Consider the following 26,984-nt stretch of genomic DNA (forward strand, 5'->3'; position numbering starts at 1 on the left):
ATCTCTAATTCCTTTTACAGCACTCTTTCCTCCATTCTTAAGCTTCTTCAACAACCTCCAGAATATTTTGCCACCTTCTTGATATTTATTTTCTATATTCTTGCCAAAGTCTTCCCATGACTTTTGTTTAGCTAGTTTTACACACTGTTTAGCATTCTTGCATTTGTCTCTATATTCTCTAAGAGCACAAGCTGACTTATTTGACAGGAACTTTTGGTATGCTTTCTTCTTTTCCTTCACTGCCTCTTTAACTTCCTGTGTCCACCAGGGAGTTCCGATTTTTTTTATCCTTACAGATAACCTCACCACATGCCTCTCTTGCAGAATCAATCAATGTTTTCTTCAGAGTTTGCCACTGAATCTCCAAGGTTTGATTCCTGTTCTCAAACTCTTTCATTTTTTCTTCAATAATCTTTGTGTATTTTAGCCTACAGTTCACATCTGAGAGCTGCTCAACTTTTATTCGCTTTAAAACTTTCTTACATGTTATTCTTTTCAATATGAAATTCAATTTTATCCTGCTCAAGACTAAATAGTGAGCACTTCCAATTTCAAATCCTCTGTACACTCTGGTGTCCTGCACCAGGGAGAAAACATCACTATCAACAATAACATTGTCAATTAGACTTTTCTTATTCCTAGCCTGTTCTCTCCATGTGAATTTGTGCACATTTTTATGTTGGAACATGGTGTTAGTAATAGCCAGTCCATGTCCTGAGCAGAAATCCAACAGATATTTGCCATTATTATTAGCTTTGCTCTTTTCTCCAAATTTTCCCAAAATATTTTTGTGTGTCTCACAATCATTTCCTACTCTGCTATTTAGATCCCCAACAAGGACCAACTTTTCATTTTATATATAAAATATATAATAAAATAAAATATATAAAACCTTCTTCTTCTTAACATGGAATATAGGCCATGTGGCCTGTTCCGGTCTCATGCCATCTCTTTCTTGGTCTTCCGATTCTTCTTTTTCCACTTATTTTGTATCTGTATAATATTTTTGGTAGTCTGCTGTTGTCCATTCGATTTAAATGTTCTAGCCATTTTTGTTTATACTGTCTTATGTAGTAATTAATTGGTTTTATTTTTAGGGATTGTAAGATTTCTTCATTTGTTTTGTGGTCCCACTTGGTATATCCAGCTGTTTTTCTGAGGAACTTCATTTCTGCTGTTTGAATTCGTTTTTCAAGACATTACCCACTTTTGGTAATGTCTTGAAAAACGTTTTGACAAGACATTACCACTTTTATATATTATACTGTTTTCTGTGGTTATGTTTTGTAGGTTTGTTGTTTATATCTTGTGTAATTATTTTATTTATTAATTATTATTTATAATTATTCGGACAAAACGCGGAACACTGTTATAATGGGGGCGTTAAAAAAATGTATGTCTTGCAAAGTGGGCGGTGGCCCGAAAAAGTTTGTGAACCTATGATCTAAATCTACGTACTTTGTAGATAACTAGGTAAACACATAAAAATGTAATATAAATTATAAGAAAACTGTTATTTGGAAGCATTCACAAAATTAGAATAATTTTTAAACGTCTTTTTAAAAAACGTCAGTGTAGCATGTCGCAACAAATTTTATCAAAATACGTAGGCGGTTTAACAGATGCAAGGCACAATGCGATACGAACAGATTGCACGCAAAGAATGAACAAAATTAATCCACTCGTTCTTCTATGCGTTTAATAGGCAAAAGAACACATAATTAGAAATAGGATTAAGGAGGATGCATGCAGAGATCGAACTACTAGTATGAATAACGATTAAAAATATACAGAAGTGTCAACATAATTTAATATTTACATTTCTTCTGCTGTTTATATAAGAGAATTGGAAATGAAGGAAAAACCTACAATTACAGGAGCATATACTGGAAAATAAACTAAAAACGAAGAATTATATAACTTGCTACTGAGCGACAGAGAATTGCTAAGACAAAATTTAAACCCAATCAATATTGAGCTTTCTCAATAACATTATTTGATAAAAATTCTTTTACATCACTCGTTAATGAAGAGTCAAATGTCAAGAATAAATTACTAATTTTATAATCAGTGCAATAATCTTAGTTAAGTTATTCATAATCAACCTTAGTTGTTAGATACTTTTGCGCGTCTGATTTCAAAAGAAACGTTTTTTTTTTTTTTTTTTTTTAAATGGCGGAGATCGTCTTCATAGATCTAGTCATTTATACCGAGTGGCAATTTTTCATCCTCAGCTTTTTATTCAGTGAATGAAGGAAAGATTTTTAAGGAACATGTCCTATCGCTATGTAAACGAAAGCCACTAGAGGAATGCAAGGTAAATTGATTTTTTTTTCGATTTAAGAAAAATAAATTTTCGAATTTTAAAACAAATGATGTATATGATTTTAGAATAAGAAAGGTTTTGAAAATGACAAAATACTCCTATAGAGGAACATATTTCGTTATAAGGTAAAATGTAATTTTAGTCTTCTGATAGTCAAACAGAAAAGTCACAAAATTTGAAGGCAATAAATAAAAGCTCAAATTTGTATCACATACACAATTAGACGAGTTAAAGCTATGGCGATAAAAGACAGACAAAGAATGGCACAAAAAAAAAAAAAAAATTCAATATTCAAGTATGTTAATCAATACTACAAACCTGTAGTATTGATTATTACTGTAGCATGAAATGAAATTTATTAATTAAGAAACTGAATATCACAAGGCTCTTCCGGATGATATCTATAAACTTTTTCTTCGAAAAACGTTAGTTAAGAAACATTCCTACATTCATCAAGACATGAATGAAGGAAAACAGCGATCGAACAGTAACGGTAAATCACTATGCAAAATAATTCAAGTAAATTTGAAACATTTGTAAAACGATAAGTTAGAGATTATGAACACGGGTTTACTGATGAGTTTTTTCAAATGAGGTGGCTAAAATATTAAGAATATTTTCAACGGTTTAGTATGACAGAAAAGTGAAAAAAATGCTTTAATAGATTTACTAAATACCCCAATACTCTTGGACAGTCTTACATTACAATGGAGATATGTCTTGGAGGAAAGTATTAAAAGCAGCATATAATCAACGTACAGAGATTCATCGCTTTTCTCGTTATTTTATGAACAGTTGCATGTCGATTTACACAGTATTTTTAACTATGGTCCAAACAACTTAATTGAAATCTGCCTGATATTTATAACTTTATAACGTCTCTCTAGTTCTGGCTACATTAAGCAAATATACAAATGGTTTTTCAGACAGAGGGCGAAAGGTTCCGCACAATGAATTAAAATTTTAATTTATTTTCTACACTGAATGGCATAAAAAGGGAAAGCATTGTATGAAATACGGAAAAAAAAAAAAAGAGGAGGAATAACTTGTAAGATTTCGAAAAATGCATACTTCCCAAAGAGGTACGAGATGATAAAAATGACCACATCTTAAATAATATATAATGAAATTCTGGTAACATGTTCTTGTCTTTTATATAATTATGTAGTTCGAAGTTCTATTACCCTCACATAAAGCAGCCCTTCTAACTGCATGCCACAAGTGGTTTTTTCACTTTGTATTCACCAAATGTACATGCAAAACGGAGTTACCTCTTTCTCTCTCGCTCTCTTTGTGTGATAATCAAGCATTTGTAAAATATCATAGAATAAGCATCTTTTGTGTCGTCAGCGTACGCCAAGCTTCGTTAGTAACTTCGTTAAGAACATATCTTGTGCACATGCTTAATAAGGTGGAAAGGAGAATAAAATGCCTTCAAAATCGAAAACAGCAAACGCTTATTAACAGAAAGGTTGTAATGTTCGATAATGTTTCAGTTAAACATGACTTTAAAGTGCGAATAGGGACAAATATTGTAATTACAATTCTGTAAACTACACAATTTAAAACCCCAATAGCCCAGACCTACATATTACTATGACATAACATCACAGTAATATGTAGGGTTTACAAATTTAACTAAAATCTGGATGCAATACGTGCTACATATGATCTACTATTCGTTCCTTAGTCATATAACTTTACCGAGAAGGCAATGTCTGTACAGCAGACTACATTCTACCACAAAAAAGGGCATACCAACAATATCAATAAAAATCCAGCTAAGGAAATATTACATGCAATACAATCAAAATACACTCCTGATCATTGATTACCAAAAATAAAAATAATAATTAGATAAATAAAATAACATCCAAATTATGTTGCTCTGAATCTAGTAATAAGAACCACCCAATACGCAATAAACAAGAAAAGACCTTATCTAATTTCTCCTGCATGGCAATTAAACAAGATAATTTACTCTCCCTTAGTCTCGAATCAACTAAATCCCACTTAATATCTCATTATTTCATGAACCGCGAGACAAGCTCATCACTAGTTTTTCTCTGCCAAATGCTAGCACACTATCATTCATCATACCGGCTTGCTGTGCATATTACAAGTTTTTGTTTTTTAATTTTAATTCTTAACCTTTTAAAAGCTGTAGCTTTTTTTTTTATATAATTCACTGTCTTCATTATTGCATTTTCACTGTTTATTTCCAGTAAGTGAGAATATAATTATATTCTCACTTACTGGTTATTTACCTTTTATAATATTATTTCCAATATCATGCTATTTTCAGTTCAATTATCAAGTTCTGTAGTAACACCATGTCATCCCTACCTTCAAAAATATCCAGGTATATCTAATTATTACTCTACTATACAATACTAAATTTTAATTAATAAAAGTATTAATATTTAGACTACAGCATAGAGTGGGATAAAAGGACAACTCAATTACCACGAAAGAAAAGATATTTTTGCAGATCTACTCTGAAGCAGTTATATTGAATATAAAACTTGTTTTATAATTCTCTATATAACATATTACTTCAGGCACAGATAACAGATGTTTCTGAAAATAACAGCACAGTCAATAAAAGTATCTTCGAGCTTGAGTCACATTTGCTAGGAGTTACCTCCACATAGGTGATACTTCAAAAGTGGTGCGTATATTGAGATACTACTCTTGACAAAGGTGGTTGAAGCATGTATTCAAATGATTCGCTTTCCTTTGCCAAACTTTAAAATATAAGTATGTGAACATTAAAAAAATAATGACTTCAGGGTTTCTAATTAGCACAAAAATTATATAAAAATAGATAACGGCCATGTCCAAAAGCTGAAAAAATCGTTACGAAAGAGAATAAATAAATTCATCCTAAAAACAAGAATGCAAGCGTGGCATGCGTTACTTGTAATCAAGTAAAGACTAGAGATGACTGCTGGCAAAATTAAAATCTGAGATGTTAAAAGAGTTTATGAGAGATTTTCAGGTATCATTTAATATAAATCATTGGTTTCTTTTGCAAGATCTGTGTGAATGAATAACTGCGGATTCTTTCAGAAGTCTGGAGTAAAAGTTTTCTTCTAAATACCATTCTATTGTATGGTGAATAGTAGAGGTATATGGCGTGCCAAACCAGATCTTTCTTTTCTTTCATGCTTAACACGTTCCCTCTTTCTCACCTCAAATCCATGGCTTGTCTGCCCTCTGTAGGCTAGACCGCAAGAGTATGGTATTTTTATCGACTCTCGACTGTTTTTAAAAGGGGTTGCTGTCCTTGGGAGACAGGAGAAGGCTGCGAAAGGCTTGAAACTCACTCTGATTGTTACGATCTTTGAAAAAGAAAGCAATCCTAATAGATAGGCGGATGTACGTAGTGGCAATTGAATCTCTATTTGTTTTTATGTATATCTGTTTTTTTTGTTTTTTTTACCATTAAGAACAAATAAAAGAGAGGGCCTGAAGTTCTGTCTTAAGTTGATCTTCATTTTGTAAAATCGAACATACTCGATTTTTGAGGGCATGGATAATACCTAGTTAATGTTCAGTGTTTTTTTATTTATAAAAAAAAAAAAAAAAACTCATTCAAAAATGTGGATATTTATCCTTCACTGCTGTAAGTCCCTCCCCCCTCTCCCTGAGAGCAAACTAAAGTTTGCCCTAGCAAATTTGTCTAGGAAAGTGATAACATTATCATGACTCAAAGTTTCCTCCACAGTATCAAATTTTTATATCTCTTGGTACTGCAAGGTGTTTTAAGTGCATCTTCTTGAAGCAATCAAAGTTTAGTCCTACGTGTTCTCTTTAAATATGTTGATTATTAAACATTCCGTCTATGAGTACTCAAGCAGAAAGTCAGTAGGCAGTATCGACGATCAGAATTCTCTTTGTGTTTGAGCGTCGTACGTCTTCCCCCCACCCCCCCAACACGTGCATTGGTTGCTTACAGGCGTTTAGTCCTGTGACTGCATATATTAAGTTGGTACTGCAACATAAGGACTGATTTAATCATTCTTGAGAAAGGTAATAATAAAGAAAAATTGCACATTCGCAAATAGATTTTAAAAAAAAAAAGATTTCAATATAGTATTAAAAAAGGATAAGAAATAACATATATTTATGGACAACATTAATATATATTTATATGAATGTGACAGGAAAATATTTAATCTGGTTATCATTACTTTTTAAAAAAAAAAAATAATGGTCCTAGAATTCACTATAAGTAAACTCCGGCAAGGACGAAGAGAACTGAAATGTACAACTCGAACCGCTGCCCAGTATTAGAGGCCTTAAGTATGGAGTACCCAACTTTAATAAAGGAGCAGAAAATGACTGCGAAACCTGAATTGATAGAAAATACATATCAATATTTACTTAGTTTAATATTTTCCAGTCTGTGAAAACGAAATGGGTTTCAGTTGGATATTTCTTTTGCGGTGCGTTCGCTGAAAATGAGGAGTATTACTGTAGGTGATGGCATGTTACTTGCCTTCCCATTATGATAAAGCTATATCCTCTTTCCTACAAAAACATTCACATCTATTTCCTTTCTTGTCATTTCAAAGAATGACCTATAAAGGCTAGTGTACATAATTTTTTGTTCGGTCTATGTTTCTTCCTATTCATAAATTTAAGGAAGCATTATTGGATGTATCTTACAGTTCAATACTTGATTTTGGAGGGTAAAAGAACAATCTTTCATACCTTTTTTTACTGTCAATAGTAGTAATGGGTGGATTTTCAAATAAAAAGAATTAAGGAATATCTGATGTTGAGATGTGGAACAAACTAAAATCTTGAAACATCTTTTTTGCTTCATTTCACAATTTTAGCATAATATGCAGTGATATACCAGCAACTACCAAGCACTCAACAAGCAGCTATCAACAACTCTCAGCACTCACTATTCTCGAATTAAAGTTAATTTGAGAATTAAAATTAATAAACAACCCTCGTGATTATTTTAGTAAACACACGAAGAAAGTTTGCCCTCAGCGGGACGTTTTCATTAGGAATTTTTTAAATGATAGTAAAAAAAATTTATTTACTTTTAATTATTCAATGTCTTCAACAAGTTCTACTGACAACATGTAAACAGCCAATTAAAACTTTTAAAGAAAACATTAAAATTGTTATAAATTTAGTTATATAGTTTTAATTATAAAAAATCTTATAATTATTACAGGTAGAAGGCGTGAAAATTAAGATACCTTTTGCGAGGGGGGGGGAATCGAGGTTCCAGATAAAAAGATGTTTGGGAACCTCTAGAACCTTAACTGTCAATGCTATCTGTAAACATTGTTACAATGAGCTTTGATTCATATTGTCAGAATACATCTTCATTTATACCCTTTAATTAACGGAGAAGATATTTTCGTTTTACGCACAAACGAACCACTTCTTAATAGGTTGTTCAAAACAACGAATCTGTATAAGCCAAGACCTCTAACAAATAAATAAATAAATAAAACAGTGAAAAGAAGGATTAAATGAATAAAATAAACAAAAAAAAAAAAAGGTCTGGTCTCATTATAGACAACTGTGAAAGCATTGCTACTCGAAACAAAGCGTGCAGAAGGCCGTGGTTACATTTGTCAGAGAATAAGAAAACGTCTAGTATGCGGACTTGGAAAAATATTATAAATTATCTCCCCCTTAATAAGAAGCAGAAAGAAGAAAAATAAAGGCAAAGTGCAACATAAAATCTCACAAGGTGACTTTGTTCAATAAACCGCATGACTTTCATTGCTGTGAAGGTTCAGATCAATACAAAGCGAGTCGCCCAGTCCATGTATTCACAAGTAATATACAGAAAGGAGAGCGCTATCTACAGTTGCTAAGTATAAGAAAGGTGAGCAAATAATTTTCTTCTCTAAGGTACAAGAGAAAAAAGATTTTTCAAATGTGTACCACTGATATGGATTAATAGAAGTGATTTTTTCTAAAATTTTTACAGAAGACTATATAAATTTATGTAGGCGCTTATATTACACGATAAATGTGGTTTATCGCGTAATTAACAACATTTAAAAAGTACCTTTATTTTTCCTACATGAAACTCTTCCTGGATTTCTCTTTTTCTGCCATAAGTCTGAAAGGACTGTAATTACTACTTTCATTTTTCCCTCTCTAGCACGACATCCCTCCAACTGCTGCGTGTCCTAACTCTCCCAAAAAACACACAACGAATCAAGTTTGATATCATCTGAGTCCCGAATTCCAGAGGAATTCGGGACTCAGTTGTCTTGTTCCTAGGAGACTTTGCTGTACAGATGCGCCTTGTGTACTATCAAATTAAATAAAGATTTCCAAATTTTGTTCTTCACTGTTAATAGGTACGTCTTCGATACCTGATGCCCGAAAAATTTCTTGGGTTATTGGATTTTAAAACTCTATAGGTCTTCACATTTGTTCATATTTTGCACTATTTCGAGTTGAAATTGTCACTTGAATTTATTATTTTAATACTGTTTTTGATTATCGGGATATGCTGAACATGTCTTTTTTTTAAAACAAAATAATAATAATAAAAGTTGCTATATTCCTACCACTGAAGGTGTTGTAACTGTTTATTATTATGCTTTGCTTTCATTTATAATTCATTTAATTATCATCAGAAACTATGGTAACTCTTCCAAGAATAACACAGATAGGTCATATCATTAGATAGTGCAATATAGTATTTCTTTTATTTTGCATTTTATAATATGACCTAGTTTTATTTCCTTTCAAATTGTGAAATGTATAAAATAGGTATGTGCGGTTTGTTCATATTCTCACTAGTTTTCCCCACTGTTCCTTTCAATTTACATAAAATATATATTACACACCTACAGAAATTCGTTCGACTACTATCCCTTAGTATTCTTTAGACTCTTTTGCATCTAAAGTATTTTTTAGTATTTTGTGTGGCATTAATTAGAACAGTAATTAATATACTTTTTTGAAGATAGGGTTAAAGTTGGCTGTCTTCATTCTTCATGTACTAAAATATGTTTCCATAGTGCGGATGCAGCTGTTTATGCGAAGTAGGCTTCCTATTTTTAAGGAGATCAAACTTTTACAATGCATCTGTGGCTTATTTCCTTCACTTTGTCGATGCCATTTGTTACTTCTCAAAAAAGTTCAGAATGGATTCCCTGATGATGGATTAACGAACGTTCATAGTTCGATAATTCATGCTGGGATAAGTAAAAGAAAGATCAAGAAAGGTAAAAATTCGCACTTTTTCGAGGACGTGGAGAAGTTTTAGCGTTTGCTCCTTTCAACCCATGGTTGGCTCTGCCGGTTTATTAAATATATGATCATTTAATAAGCAGGAGAGTATCGCTTACATATCGTTATCTCTATTTTTTACGACCTCTTCTGCTAAAAACGACCTAAAAAGTCTTAAAATGAACAACAGATGTATTATGCCGATAAATGTTAGGGGTATAGGAGAGTTTAACACTGAAAATATTCCTTCCACCTTTAAGCCCCTATGGCAATAGCCCCCAAGAGGCTATGGCTTCGAATCCCGCAAGAGGCGTGGATGTTTGCGATTGTCCTACTGACCGTTTACCATATGTACTGCTGTAACCTGTGTCCTGGCACAGTATGACCTATGATATCTTTGCGCCATAAAAATCAAAAATAACTAAACTTTGAGCCATCTTGTCGGACATGTTATCTCCTCAATAAATTCACAAAAAATGTAATGTTCTACAATTTTTCAAAAGATAAATCTGAACTTCATATGCTCGATTCAAAGCATACAAAAGCTATGCATGCTTTGCAAAGTTTACTTTTCCCAATTAAAGCACGACGAACCTCCTTAAAATGAACTTATAGTGTCCTTTTTATCCTTCTTAACTGGCAGAGTACAGCTATCAAATATTTCGTCAATACTAAACTTTTTTTAACCCAATTAAAAATTCAGTAAGGTGATTTCCGCCAGATGGCAGCACGTTTTCATGAATGTAGATTATAGTCAATATAAATATATTTTTATTTTCGTGACAAAAAAAAAAAAAAAAAAAAAATCTAGTTTTGTGCGCCTTTAGCACATAATATATATCGTACATGGGAAATTCTATCTTTCTTTGATGCATTATAGTTGAAAAATGTAAAATGAAATTTTACACCGACTATAAGAAGCTTCATTATTTATTTTTCTGAGAAAAACCGGAAAAGAAGTGCCAGTTGGTTTCAATTTATATTTCTCTGAACGCAGAAAAGTTATCAGGTTTCTATTCTAATAAAATTCTACTTTAGCACTTCGCCATTTATCTGCGTTGTCATAACATAAGATAATGTTCATTTTTTTTTTTATCTCTTATAATACTAAATTAACTTATAGCTTTGCATTATTGTTTTTGTATTATTGCACACACACGCGCAGTGTTGTTCAACTAGATGCTGTAAGTCCGTGTATATGTGTTTATCCGTACAAAATAGTACTCTTCCTGCTTCATGAGTACTTCAGATTACACCAAATTTGGTCGTATCTTTTGGATGGCGGAATGCAAAACTTTTGAGGCGAATATGCTTCACCTCCTCAAGCAGAAAATCGATCAAAATTAGTTCTTTGATTTGATGTACGAATACATCATCAGTAGTCCGACGTTTTCGGCTGACCAAGATTTTTGTCCTAGTATGTCGCTTGCCGATTTCTCCGGCAAGTGACATACTACTATTAATACTATAGAATGTGAAAAAAAAAAAAAATGTTGGCAAGCACTTTTCAATTTACTTCATATATAAAACAGAATTTGCTCCAAATGAAATACAAAGTCAGCATGGCATGGCATGTTAACGACTGATGCACGTCTTTTTTTTTTTTATCTTATTTTCTTATGTGAATCCCATCCAAATAGGTTGTAAACCTACAGTACATTAGTACTAAGTACCATGAGTGAGGTAAGGTAGATAATCTAAAAATTCTGGAGGCGAGATATAGAACTTTTTTCAAACTACTTCAGACTTCCGATAAGTCTGAAGTAGTTTGATAAAGGATAAGAAGTGGTGGTCTTACACCAGTCACTGACGAATATTATCACCTAAAGACATTCCCAAACATCTATGCTCACAGTGCAGTCCGAACCTACACCTCTTTTGCTGAAGATTAAGTGGGTTATCTACTATAATAGCTAACAAATGTTTGTCTCTAGACATTTCAGTGACAGAAACTGAATATGGATATAGTGGAGATGCAAAAATCATTATCGACTAGAAGTGGGCAAAAAAACACATTCACTACAATAAAGAGCCAAAAGGCTTTTTTTCGGCGACGTAAATTATTTGATTAAGGGGATAATAAATCTCTCATTATTTCAAAGCCAAATAAGAAACTCGAAGATCGAAATCTAAGAGTTTCACCGAAGAACGTTCGGCAAATCCAAGCGTAAGTCAACACCTGGTGGTACAACACTAGGGCAACTGGGAGCAAAGGTGGAGCAAGCTCCGATCCTTGTCCTTAATATTCTTAATAAAATGTCCTTAATAAAACAATGAAGGATTTATTATCCCCTTAATTAAATACATATTCGGTTAACGTGACAGGCAAGCATCAAACAGGGATGAGAGAAAAAAAGAGAGAGAGAGAGAACGGCAGTGAGCAAACTGTCAGAGGTCAGTGTATGCATGTATGTTTTGTGAATAAGCTTTATCTTCTAAACAATCCAAAGAGAACTTCACAGAGCAGGATATCATAATTGATTATCTGTGCAAAATTAGTCTTTGCTCCTACTACACTCATGTGAGATGTGCATAAGGAATGGACGACCGAGCACTGAACATGATAGAATGCCATCCGATATGAAGTCTTCGCCAGTTTTCTACGGATGAACGAACGTGAGTTATTTCAACGGTGAAAGATAACAGCAGTTTCGTTTTTGTTTGTTTGTGTGTGTGTGTGTGTGTGTGTGTGAAGGGGGGGGGGGGTGTTTAAGCCTGGATCGGATAGTTACGTTCAACGAAATGAAAAAATTAATGCAACGCCGTCCTAAGTTACCGTCTTGAACGATCATATGCAAACTAAATGTAGTATTTATTCCTAAATAAATGATAATGTTTCGCCTTGTGGCTCCAGTCCATAAGACGTGTGGATCGAGTCGATTTCTGGGAAAAAAAAAATTGCTCATCTTCTACACTTGTTCAAATCATTCCAAGTATCGTCTAGAAATGCAGCCTTCCTTCCTTTTTTTTTTTTTTTCAATTAATCTCACTCATGCACGGTTATAAAACCTACAATACATATTGCTGGTAAGTGGCTAGGATAAGGGTCAGGCAATCCGGAAACGCTACTGAGATCGAACATGAAACATTTTGAAGATACATCTGATAAGCAGGTTGCTGATCTCACGCAGACTGATGCAATTCTTTTGCAATTATAGTTTACGACTCCGTCAAAGAGAAGGAAAAAGAAAATATTTACTTCATGTCACAGTTTCTATATATTCACTGCAAGAGGGCCTAATACATTAGGTTTTTGCTTCCAAACTTTTCAATCTGGCCAACACTTGTACAGCAAAATATGTTTCCCATTTTCACCACCCCTATATAAGTAAATTCAATGTACTTCGTCTACTCTTTAAGAGGTTTTTCTAATTTGGACACAGTGGTTATATTGCAGTTAAAGTCCTAGGTAGCTGAATGACAAAATATATTGAAGTAATAAGTTTAGTTTAATCCTTTATCCAAGTGTGAGCAAACAAAGTTTGCGCCTGAAAGTATCTTCAGGACTGGGGTAAGGTAGTGCAAAACCAGGCAACTCGTTGCAAAGGTGGAGAAAGATCTCACTACTCCTATCTCAGTATCTCCCATAATGCAAAGCACATCTCCTTGCGGATATGTGTAATGGTATGCATTAAGGCAAGAGCCACTACCCATACCGGTTACGACCTTTATTGAGGTCTTGTCAGTGGCTATGAGTAGTGGCTCTTGCCTTAATGCATAGCATTACACATATCCGCAAAGAGATGGGATTTGCATTATGGGAGATACTGAGATAGGAGTAGTGAGAGCTTTCTCCACCTTTGCAACGGGTTGCCTGGTGTTGCACTACCTTACCCCAGTCCTGAAGATACTTTCAGGCGCAAACTTTGTTTGTCACACTTGGATAAAGGATTAAACTAAACTTATTATAGTCTAACCAAGTGAAAAATAAACTCTCAATATATTGAAGTAAGTTTCTCTAAAGTCAAAATTCCTTAGCAGAAGTATAATTCATATTCCCACAGTTATTTTACCAATAACGTTTGGCTGTTCAATCAGAAAACTAAATTTTAATTAAAAGGAAGGTAGAAAATCGGTTCCATGAAATTGAATTTTGCAAGCTTTAAATGCCAACCTGAAGAATCGTTGAAGCAAATTTTCTATCTATACATTTAATCATTTCATAACTTATGAAAGAAGCAAGTAGGATCATCCTTAGCAACAACATCTTTATCTTGGAGGGAGAAAAATAGATTCTTTTTCCACTGTCTCCTTATATTTGAAAAGTAGTGCTAAGATACGAAATGCTGTTGCCTATGTGATTATCACATCATCCCCGTCCTCGTAGTTCACGCCGGAAAGAAATCACCCAAGCCATAATTCTATTACGGAGAAGGTCATGTAACTCACCTTGTGCGATCCTCAGAGTTACTTTGTTGGAGATGTTCTACGTGACAAACTGTCGATGTCAAAGACATATCAATTTCCTGGACAGTGCAGATAGCTTTTACAAAGTCTAATGAAAGTGCTGCCCATCAGATCATTTATGCTTTATGGATCCCACAAATCAAAATAATGGTGATTACCTTTCTAACGACCACCAATTCTGAGAAGTTGAATAGTCCAGTGTGCTATGGAAATTTTTCCATTAAGTTATTTAGGCGTTTCATATTATTCAAAGTGGCTGAATGGTTCTATTAGGGTAACAATGATTTTAAAAAAATAACAAAGAAACCTTAAGTGGTTTGGCGTGAAAGTAAGCGATGAAATAAAATGCGTTGCCTGAATTATTCTTAGGAACATATGACGCACTTATTAAAGCGAACAAATGCAACCTAAAAGCGTGACGGAACGAATGGCTTAAGTATTTCAGGGCGCATCTTCCATCCACTCGCTGCCAATTGTATTTATAGATAATGATGACATTTCTCATGGAGAGTTGCCAACGAGAGCAGAACAGATTACGCTTATATGCAATTAGACTTGAATAAAAGCTTCACTGATTCATAGTGCAAACATTTTATCAATACAGATGGAATTATTTAATTCATATCCGGTGGGTTTATTTAAGCCACAAGTGCCATTTACCAGTATAGTTCAGTAAGCCAGATCATACGATTTTATTAGAAACATTCTACAAACCTCATTGTTTATCTTGAGATATGAATAAACAACACGGATTTTTCTTCAAAAACGCAAAGAGAATGCTTGAATGGATATCATAGGCGCACAAGATATTGCAGTTCATATCCAATGAATAAATATACAATTCAAAGATATATCAGGATAGCGGTAAGTAATATCTGTAAATAGGTATAATCTCGCGAAAGTTTATTGAAATGAAAGTTTGCTCACTTTCGTTTCCTAAGTTTCAGAAAACTTCGTCAGGCCACACAGTTATAAGTTAGAATTGTCAGTAGTCGACATTTGAAAAAATTACGAAGATTCTGAATGGTAAGTATATGACATAGTTTCAAAAAAGTAATTGAAATATTCAAGTCGAAATATGAAATCAAGCAGAAGAAAGCAACAGCAGACGAATTCTATGAACAAAGCCATATCATCTATAATGGCCTGAATCGTCACTGACAGAGATTTTTTTTTAAAAATTCTCTTTCCTGTCATGACTGGATGAACAATCGAATATCCAATCGGGAGAACTAGCGAATCAAAAGGAGGAGAGGACATATGACAGACGAATTCTCAGAACTTGTGATACAAAATATGAGTGTAAATTTTATTTCTATAGTTATGCGATATTAGTACTGCATTAAAAAAGGGGTTCGATTAGTTCAGCGACATGCGAAAATATACCAAGATAAAAATGCAAACTCAGATTTCTTTTCCAAATTTAAAAGAAGTTACGCTTGTCGATTTTATTTCAAGAGAGCATAAAAGAAATTCCGAATGATAAACTCATGCCATTGAGTTTCAGAAAGCTGATCTTATTTTCAGCTGACAATAGACTAGCCTATCATCGAGAATTTGGATCATAAAAAAAATAATAAATAAACAAAATTAAAATAAAAAGTGAAGGTGTTGAATTTTACGTTCCACGGAAAGCCATGGGAATTTAAAGTTCATTATATCCAACAACGTAACGCACATTTCATATATCGTCAAACAGTCCAATCTGCTTATTAATGCTTGACACATGTCCTTAAAAGAAATGTTATAGGTATTTGTGACTTAACTTTTTCATTCTTGCTTTCTTTCTTTGACAAAAATAAAGAAAACTGAATACTCATTAAATATTATCTCTAAGCCTTATGAAATCCTAAATTTTGGTCTCAAGAAAGGTCAAAAAAAATCATAAAATCCAGAATTTCTACAGAGAACATTCCGGGTGAATAAGCAGATCATTAGTCTACCGAGTTTGCTTAGTATCTCACAGTAAGTGGGTACGGCATGACTTCGAGTCGTCAAAGTATAATACAGATCTACAGAAAAGGGTTACCATTTCATACCTTGGAGGATCAGAAACCGTGATCCCAAAAATATTTAATGACTAATAAAAAAGAGTTTGACTTGTAATTCAATTTAGAAAATTAAATCAAATCAATACTGCTAGCTGTAAAAAAGCAAAGTACATTTACCAACGCAACACTAACTGATAAAGAATCCTTGAGCATGAAATACAATAACTTATCCGACTAAATTAAAGGGCAAGGCCCGGAAAAAACGATGAAAAAGAAACTAATCCTTAATTTTTTTCCCTAAAAGACAGTTCTATCAAAGGAATATACATTACCCTTAAACGTTCAAGAAATTGACTATATACTGTATATATATAGTCAATTTCTTGAACGTTTAAGGGTAATGTATGTATGTATGTGTGTGTGTGTATATATATATATATATATATATATATATATATATATATATATATACAGAGAGAGAGAAAAAAAGAATAATTCGGTCATATGAACACCAATGCTAAGGGGGGGGGGAGTGGAAAACGTTAGCCGGAGTCCTTAAGTTTTCGCCAAAAACAGTGGTTATTAGACTGATTCAGTAATAAATGTCTCAGTATTGTCGAAGTTCTTTAGTTTTCGCCAAAAGATTAAGAACATTGGTTACTAGATTTAATAAATGTTTCTGTATGAAAAGAATCAGAATGAAAATAATAAGGAATGAAATATGTCGTTTCACATTTTATAAAAAAATATATAGATTATAAAAGCGACCTATATTAGAGTGCGAAAAGAATCTGAATGAAATTCTTTTCTCACTTTGTCATTTTTCAGATGGAAGATCCCAGTATAAACTACCGTCCGCTTATTTATTTATTGGAAACCTGATATGCCTTTTAAAAAATTTCATGTGTGGTCTCTAGAGGAGGATGTCATTATGTAAAACAGAAATTAAAAAACAAAATATAAAAAATAATATACTTTAGCCCACCCACGGTATTAGTGTACCATGAGTGAGACATATGAGAGGAAGTTATCAATGCGTGGAATGAGCACTGGAAAATCAAGTTTTCTGGCTGATGGAACTGATTTTATGACGACGAAGAGGAAGTTATGTCAACATTACTTCAGATTTACTCAACACAGACAAAAATGCATTGAACAAATACAGAGGGATTCGAACTTTGAGAGATTAAGGATGAGTACTGAAAAATTCCCCAAGAATGAATGGAATGCCTATTCACAGTTAGATCTACTAATAAATTAATCATGATGTATTCTCTTTATTTTCAGATTAATGATGAAAATGAAGATCTCATTAACGGAGATGAAGATTTCAATCTACAACAGGAAAGCTGGATAGAATAAGGATAAGGAATATAAGAAATGTTTTGAGATTGAGAAGCATCGATGAGACATTCGAAGGGTACTACTAAATGAAATAATTTTTGAACTTGGTATGTTTTCAAAACTCAAGTAGAATGCATGACATGTGAATGCAAGCAAAACGACGCGCTTAAGTAACTGGAATACGCTGCATGAAGGAAGCTTAGAGAAGCATAAAAAAACGAATGCAAAATTAATTCAAACAATTAACAATTTATTTTAGAACGCTGGAATAATGATAAAAACAAATCAAGGAAGGCGAGTCATTGTTTAAACCAATTAGAAACAGAACATACAACACGGTAAACATGGATCAGAATGAAGAAATAAATAGCTTTAAAACAGTTCCATCTAAACAGTTCAGTACAATTAAACAGAAAAAAAAAAAAAAAAAAAAAAGGACATGAACTTTCAAAGGAACACAATTATAGTGTTTTTGCTGTTTGGCAATAGATATTTAAGTGGTACTTATTATGCAGTTTCATCAGCAGATGTTAATCTTACCTTTATCATGGAATTCGTTATTGGTAATTAAACTATCGTTAATTATCCTTGCTGCTGACGGACTTATTGACCGAAGAGAGACGGTGATTAATTTCTTACCAACGAAGAATTTAAACCAGCGCTGTCGTTTGACCGGATACTTTTCCATCACCTGCCGTTCTATTAATTAAACTGCACAACATAATACATATTTTACTAGCAGAAAAGAAACCACATTTTAGTAGGAACTGGTCAAATAATTTTGATAATTTCGTGCGTGTCGGTCAATCTATAGTTGAAAATAAAAGGATAAAAGGTTACCAAGTTTAGTAAAAACTTTATGATCACGTTGACGTAAGGAGTGAAATCGATACTGTAAGATAAGAGTTACTAAAAAAAAGAAAACATTTTCATTAAAAAGGATCCCAACAACCAAGTAATACTGGCACGCACACCAACTGCATCAGTAAAGTCTGGTAATACTATTGCGTTCATAATGAGCACTTCTTGTGTGCTCGGAAGATATTTTCTCTCAACATCACAAAGGAGAAGAAACAAAAATACGGGAAACGCTGCTCATCAAAAGAGTGCATCAGAGAACCTAATGAGGCGAATTCCGAATTAAGCACTCAAGGACAAATGAATGATTGTAAAGCTTAGGAACGAACAAAGATTACTTTCCGAAGATCGTACAGCTCATTATAAGGTTATCGAGAATGATATCACTAGTAGAGAAGCAAATCAAAGCAATCGCGGCAATTAGATGATTTTTCAAGCGAAGATCTCTTATTTTAACAGCTTTTTTCTTATTTTTTTTTCTTAGCAAGAAATGAACATCAGCAGTCTTAGCTGTGGATTACAAGCCGTTGGGCTTCTAGCACATAATAGCATGATTTATTTGTGCTGAATTTGAAAAGCTTTTTTTTTTTTTAATGTTTCAACTCAGAGAATATTCGTCTCCTCCATTTTTTGGGTATCGAAAAAAATAATCTGAGTTTATGTTGTGCAAAAAAAAAAAACACTCGTTGACGATATTCGACGAGTTATTTTTTTTAATGAAGAAAACTAAGATCCAACAGTATGTAATCAACTTGTTACCAGTTAATCCTCTCTCTGCTACCATAAGCGCTTTGGACAGAACAATGCGATCAGTCATTTATCGCTGATTTCACTCCCAAGTCACTTAGATGATAAATCTAAATTTATCTACAGAACGACGAACCTGCTCCTAACGCTGACAGTAATGTATCACAGAAATTTCTTACGGCACAATATAATAAAGACACAAACTTAGATATTTGCACTAAAGGCATGTGTCCAGCAGAGATGAGAGCAGAATTAACTAAGAAATAATTTTATTAAAGGCTTTCCCAATAGTTATTCTGTTATAACAAAAGCCCACAATTCTAGATGACGTACTATTGTATAATTGCAACATTTACTTGTAATACTGCTAGCCCTTAGTTCATTAATTTGCATAAGCATGTAAATTCTGCTAATAGCAAAATATCGCTACTTCGTTTCTCCCCGCCCCCAAATTAAAAGAATATTTTTTGGAGGTTGGAATCAAATGCAAAACGTTTCCGCCTTTAATAGCGTTTATCAGTACTAAAAGTGAAACTTGTCAAGGGACAAGTCACATTCGCTTGTCACAAACGATTTTTTTTTTTTTAGAGATAATTATTACAGCGTTACATATAACGCTGCAATAAGAAACAAACGTTCAACAGGATACGCAATCGCACTTAGTAAACCACGCTTAGATGAAGTGCTTTTGCATTCCATAACTACAGTACCATTATGCAAATTTCGGTTGTTTACTGAAAGACACGATTTTAATCCAAGTGGATATTGTGCATCCTAAGCAAATTATTAGTTCAAACATTATATGATAATTATTAATAAGATGTACCAACATCATCAAAAAAATAACAGCATTAACTATACGCAGCAGCAAAATAACATAAAATTGTTTACCGTGTGTCGCACGTTTAATGAAAGGAGTTCAACATCTTTTTAGTTGGCTGCTTTTATTTACTATAATCCATACTGAAATTCAGATTATGTGATCGTTTCTATTTAAGTTCGTGAGAGAAGGGATAATTCTATGTAGTTTTTTTTTTCTTTCCTCCAGAATATACTCGTCTTATTACCGATACTTTCGCTCAATCTCACATCTTCGGCATAATGCTCAGTTAAAAATTGTCAGATCACTTAGCAAACTCGAAAAAAAAACTATTTAGCGATGACATAAATCTCCGGGAGAACTGAAGATATAAAAAACTAACAATTGCCTTAGAGCACATCACTTCATAATTAGTCCTTGCCAAATCACAAACTGTGAAGAAACAATTTTATTCAATAAACATAAAATACTTACAGATAAACAATACAATTATCTTCTTACTGGATAAAATTAATACTAGATTATGTATAGCTAAATATCTAATACGTATTTCATATTAATATCAATACAAATATTTATCAAATAAATTAATCTTCAAAAATCAGAAAAGCGAACATTTCCGTGTATACATATGATAGCTAAAACACACCTTTAGAGTTTGGGATGAAATTACTTTAAATAGCATTTATCCTTTTCAATAAAACAAAACTCTTCAATTTATTCGAAAAGAAAGTTCTTTCCAACTACCATCAAAAACCATTACTTCAGGATTTTAATGATGAGCTGAACAATTAAGCGGCTTGCAGACCTGTCCACAGTAGCAGCGAGCCATCTTAATTCAACACAGTCTAATGTTTAACTCGAAAGTTGTCCCAAGACACCAATATTTATGCAGATATAAGTCTAAAATAGTACGATAAAGTCAAAGTGGCGGAATTAGAAAGAAAATTAGCAATCATACGGAAAGAACTAACATTAAAACTGCTGCCAAATGCTGTCTAATTTACCAGGTTGAATGTACATTCAACCTGGTAAATTAGACAGCTAAAGTTTACCACGAAAAACTATAGCCGTTCATCGCTGGGTAAACTGAACATGCGGTATCGCAATAAATACTGGATGAATAATAAATAGCACCTGTAGTTACAGACCAAGCAAAAAAAAAAAAAAAAGTAACGCCAGTGAAATAAAAAGCACAGATGAAAGTAAGCTGACCATGTACTGAGAATGGACAAAGGAGAAATTCCGAAAGGTATCTGTGGATCACGGAAAAAAAAAAAAGTTAACTTGGAGAAAAATAAGAGGGGGGGGGGGGGAATGCCTTGATGGGAGAAGAGAATTAACTAATGAATCTCAGCCTTGTGTATCATGAGTCAAGAAGAGAACAGATAGGTGGATAGTAATTACCTTGGACTGCGTAGGAAATATATCTTTCAGATTATAAGACAAGTTTTGGCTTGACAAATTAAGTTGGATGCGAGAAACTGGAAAATCAAATACATACTATGTGTACGATATATGCATGCATGTTTATTTTTTCCATCTCAAACAATAATGCTGTATTGAGATAGAACGCACATCACTTTCTGCTGCCTTTCTTATCGCATTTCCTCGACCTTAAATCTCTGAAACTAGTATGATGTTTTTTTGGCACTGGCCGTGTTACTTCGATACCTTAATAGAACGCCGTCTCGCTTGTGAGCACGCACTTCTGATAGCGTTCAGAGAAGCTGATATATATATCTTCAACATCAAGATAAGGTCGTCTTTGCAGCTGGCTGTTGGTTTAAGATGGCCTCCGAAAGTCGACCCAGCCTGACGGTACAAGTGCATGATAACGATAAAGCCCCGGTGTCAGCTCTCGCAGAACGAGAGAGAGAGAGATGCAGGTGCCACTGACAACAGATACGTGTTCGATCAACGCGCGACAGAAGGCACCACGAACACATATTATACATGTATTTATTCGGACAGTGAAGTGGTGAGTTTAACTACTCACAGCGACGTTAAATTATCGATTGTGCACAGTATGCTGCACCATCCACTAGGCGTAATTACTTGGGACCAAATTAAGAAAATTCAGTTGCTAATGACACTTTGATTCAATATAAACGATCTCGTTACTTTTTTTTATTATTTTATTTTGTTTTGTGCGAATTTCCAACGGACAAATTACCATGAACTGCAAATGTTGATAACATATTTAAATAGAGGCTAGCTTCGTCTGCTATTTAGGGAATGATACGTGAAGAATACTTGACTCAATTTCAATCTTTTAAATGCATTCGTTCCTATTGGCCTTATTCTTTTATAGTTAGAAAGTTACTCATGCGTGCATGCAAACAAAATGTTAATAAATGAGGATATCCGGTCATTATGAGATTTCGCATGGGATACACTGAAAATCAACAACGTACGATGGAAGAACGTAACAAAAACTCGGATGTTTGTTTTTAATATTTCTGTTGGACATTTTATGAAATTTTAAGTTTGCACGAAAAGAAAAAAAAGCATGTTTTTTTAGGAATTAAAGAGGGGCAGAAATTATTTCATTGGGACTGAAGTCGGATTGTGAATATCCATTCACATTGCAACTCTAAATATGAACAGCAGCTGTTCGCGTTTTTACAAGTTTGGGGGAAAGTGGAAGAACGGTGGAAGCAGTGCAGTAGAATTGTGCCGATAGAAGTATACTTACCAAAAAAAAGGATATGATAAGTGGTCTGTGACAAAGTGTTGAATGAGCTTAAGAGAGGAGGATTATCATTCGAGACTGCCTTCTTCTGAGAAACATTAGAAATTTTTGAGTGGTTTGGTGCGCCATTCCAAATGCAGAAACAGTGCTTTAAAATTGAGCAGATTCTTGGATTTGTATAGAATTGGCCATGTCCAAAACAGAAATAGTCTTGAAAAGAGAGAGGAAACCAAGCATTTTAGATGTTGCGGATGCTACGGTATGATGTGTTGATCCAGAAAGGATTGAAAGTGTAGCTTGACTCAAGAAAAGAAATATAATCTTGTTCGAAAATCTGGATATTCTTAAATGTAAGGGGGAAGGAGGTGATGTGGGAAAGTAGATAGGAAGCGGTTTGTTAACAATGAAGAAGATAGAGTTGTCTTCACTTCGCTGAAGAGTGGCTCAAAATAAAGGATCAATACTAAATGCAAAATCAATTTAATTCTAGAAATAATCCAGCATAGTTTCTTCAGAGTCTTAATCTTAACAGTTGTAAATATTAATATAATGAACGAGAAGAGGATGTTAGGGAGTGAGTTTGTAGGAATTAAGGCTATGAGGACAGAATCTATACTAACCGAATGTGTTCTTTATCAGGGTGTGCATGAGTTTGAAAATACTAACACGTGTTTTCAATTGCGTTAACTGTTGGCATAAGTTATCTATGAACATTGTCAGTCAGAGCTCCTCTTTACTTTTCATTAATTTTAAAAATACTTACCATAATAAAATACTTAAAAATATTTTAAAAATACTTACCATCTGAAATGGACTAATAAACGAACAACACATTTCAGGACTGTGTGTGAAAACTACATTCAGAAAAGCTAAGTCTTTATTTTATCAGTATGTAAATTTTCTTCCATCTAGATGGAAGTAGCTAAAATTTATAAATAAATCATTGTTTCGTGGTGTGTAAAAATTTGCGTGGGGTGAAATGTTTATAATTTGCAATTTATAATACCGAATTTATATGACTTTAATGAATAAATGTCAGAAAAAGGCTATAAATACTGTAAATATTAATGCACTCAAATTATGCGACTGAACTTCTTTGCTTGGGATATTCCCTTTGAAATAGACTAGCTCCGCAGTTTGGACAGCACTAAAGTAAAGTAATTCTATGTGATAAACTGGTATCAAAGCAGTATCAGACTATAAGAAAAATTTCTCTAAAAACATGAAGATCTGAAAAGGAAATAAAGATCACCGAATGCATACTTCGGTGTTTATACTAATTAAACTCATGCGTAAGAAATTAGCCGACAGTCGTATTAGAATTGCTAGTTATTCTGATTTTTCAATTCAATAAAAGATCTTGTTATTAACTTGAATAGCTGTGCCATATAATTCTATCAAAAGCCGTAGGAATTTCTAATATGACTGATGCAGTTCTGAAAGATAATTATCTTTCAAAAATGCACCGGCCTTTTTTTTTTTTTTTTTATCTCAATCTTCCAAAGCTTGAAAACCACTTAAAATTCAATATATCTAATACCCTTTAAAGGTGAAAACGTAGTTTATTGCTTCGCTTTGCCGAATGGTCTTGCTAAAGTTTTTTCGCTTATTCCAAATCTTGGAATTCCTCCACAAAATGCAAGTGTGTCTAAAGTGTATTTTTAATATACTTTACCAGTGTAATGTTAAAATCCAACTCGCATTATAATTCACCTTGTAACATCGAAATTCAAATAACCAGCTCAGAATATTTTAGAAAATATGGCTAATTCCTGAATAGAATAAAATATGAAATATTCCACTTTAGTAAAATAAAGAGATTAACAATCGTTATTTTAATAACAATGCTATTTTAAATTTTTATCAGCTATAGTAGTGATAGTTTCATATCAAAACAAGTTCAATGAGAAATGATGGTCCCATATACCCGATACCACCTGAATTTGAAAAGAGAGCTGAAACTTCAACGAAGCGGTAAAACCCTACTTTCTTTGAAATTGATTCTGATTAGATGAAAATAAATTTTGCAAGATCTACTGACTCTTTCTGGCTTTACATAACTGATTGATTTCATATAATAAACTTTTCTCTCTAAAATGTAATAGGTAATGCTTAGACAAATGACATTTAACCATGGACTTAAATATTTCAAATATTTTGGATAATATGTGCATTAACTCTAATCCAGTGTGGGTGTAATTAAATCGGAAGTGAATAGACTACCAAAATGGTGTTAGATTCGTTGTCCAAGCGCCTTTTGATCGCGTGCGTGTCAATATTTCTGAATATCTTTGATATGGAACGAATCTGAAACGACTCTACGGATGAAATGTTTCTAGGAGTTAGTCTGCTCACTAAGACTTTAAGCCAATCTCGATAAAGCTTGAAGTAATGAGCTGTAATACAACATGAAATGCATTTTTAAAATAAATAAACGACGATCTCATACCATAGGTTTTAGAATTACACGACACTACTAGATGGATTAAAACTGAAATTTATGGCAACCTTAAAGGAACTTCAGGGAAAAATTATAATAATAATTAAAACACTCGAGGATTATTAAAACGTCTATTAAAAATGTCTTTTTCGAGCTAAAGACACAATCCAGCACCTCTGTACAAATTTAAATTGCGTCCAACCTTAAGAATACAACTATGCTTGCAGTGATACACCAAAAACTGGACGTTGCAAATCCCGAAATTGCTTTTCTTCTTTGATTTCATCCGCCTAGATTTCCTTAACCATTGCATACACACGGCACCAATGTCCTAGATTTTCTGCAACCTCTCATTTGTGGGAGTGATTATAATTCAGATAAGTTATGAAAAATAGTTGTGTTTACATTTACATACACAGGAATATATCTGTTTTCCTTATATAGTATGGTCCATGTTCGTGACAGCTGCAATGTACATTTGGTATATGATAAGAAAATGGCGGAAGAACATTTCAATGCTTTATTTCAATATAGTGTATCAGTCCCTTCCCTACTCGAGAACTGTTGCACATGTTCTCGAAGAGACTATCTATTTTGATAGAGGATGACTCCAGTTTTCTCGGAAGAGAAGACGGTTTCATTACCATCTATAGCATTAAGCAAGTCTTTGGTGAAAGGACTTGGGAAAAAAAAAAATATTTTCGTAATCTGAACGAAATTCGAATTAGCACTTTTTCGTAATCTGAACGAAATTCGAATTATATAATTGGAAAGTGCTATTTCAGTGAGAATTAACACAGAGAAGCTAAGCTATGATGCAAATTCAATTTATCAAGTACGTGTGTTCATCGGCGTCTGCTTGTTTAGTGGAAGAAATAATCTGCTGTACAAGACGAACTGAAATCTGAAAAATATCTAGCATTTTCCTGCTAGAGACGGCAAACTGAAGTGAGAAAACAACTCATGATGTGAAGAGAAAGGAAGAACCTAAGAACCAGATGATCTCTAACATCGCACATGCAAACTACGCGCTACTGAAGTGATTAGCATATTTAGACTTGTCATGTTTAGGTGGGAGATGGATTTCATTGCCCAGTGTGAGTACCGCTTATTTGATGCCTAAGGTGGCTTGAAAAAAGTTCCTTGTTTGGTCTTAAAAGCAGAGTTTCCGGACCTGGTGAAATATATATATATATAGAAATATAGAAAGAAAAAATCCTTAACCCACCAATGGTACGAATGCACCGGGTGGTCCACAAGTCGTGAAGGAGTTTAAAATGCGAATTTTTTGATTATTAATTTTTTCATTATATTTTTTTCAGGTATTCTAATGAACATTTAGGAAATTATTCATAGAAAAGTTCACAACACAACAGCGAACCCAAATCATGCAATTTTATTTCGAAAGTCGGCACATTTTTTTGGGGAGCGAATAATTTCGCGAAGATCTGCAATTAATTGACCATCACGTTCTCCGAATCTGACGGCTCCCGACTTCTTCCTATGGGGTTACCTGAAGGAAAGGTGTATGTGAACAAGCCTCAAACAGTGCCCTTTAAGTCCTAGACTTAAAGAACATTGTAAATAAGCTGCTTTTCCTGTAATTAGAACGATTTTCTCTAGTAGTATGTAGCGCATTACGTATACACCACAGCAAGCGTATTCAACGCGTTTCATGAAAATTAAAATTTAACATTTACGTAACTCTCAGTATGGCACAGTGAATTCTCACATATCTACTTGGCGACAAAAACCGATGAAACCAATCAATTAAAAACAAAATCGGTCTGCTTTCTCAAAGAGCCTGTTCATAATTTCGGCACTTCAGGAATTTGCATTACGATTTCATAAAATGTATACATATCTATGGAGTAAATTCATTACTCTTCGTAAAAAGAAACCTCTTCAAATGAGATGAAGTTCCAAACAATTGGTTTCACAAGTTCATGCCATTAAAATTTTACTGTTGAGCACCCAGAAATAAACTGAAAGAAGTGTTGTAACAGGTCTCTAATCAATTGAAATTTAACCAATTTAAAAATCTGAAGAAGCGTTTTATTTTTGATTTTAACATATAATCTACAGTGAATAGACCGTTCTGTTTCACACCGTATATATATATAAAG

At 33.5% G+C, this 26,984-nt stretch overlaps 1 protein-coding gene across 1 annotated transcript in view; it reads right to left on the reverse strand.

Annotated features, from left to right (window-relative positions):
- Positions 1–26,984, reverse strand: part of LOC150102439 (1-phosphatidylinositol 4,5-bisphosphate phosphodiesterase classes I and II-like) — a 900,535-nt gene that overhangs the window by 717,126 nt on the left and 156,425 nt on the right. The window lies entirely within an intron of this gene.

Source organism: Typopeltis vanoorti, chromosome 10, assembly GCF_054136105.1.
Source record: "Typopeltis vanoorti isolate ZY-2024b chromosome 10, IOZ_Tvanoo_1.0, whole genome shotgun sequence".
Lineage (NCBI taxonomy): Eukaryota > Metazoa > Arthropoda > Arachnida > Uropygi > Thelyphonidae > Typopeltis > Typopeltis vanoorti.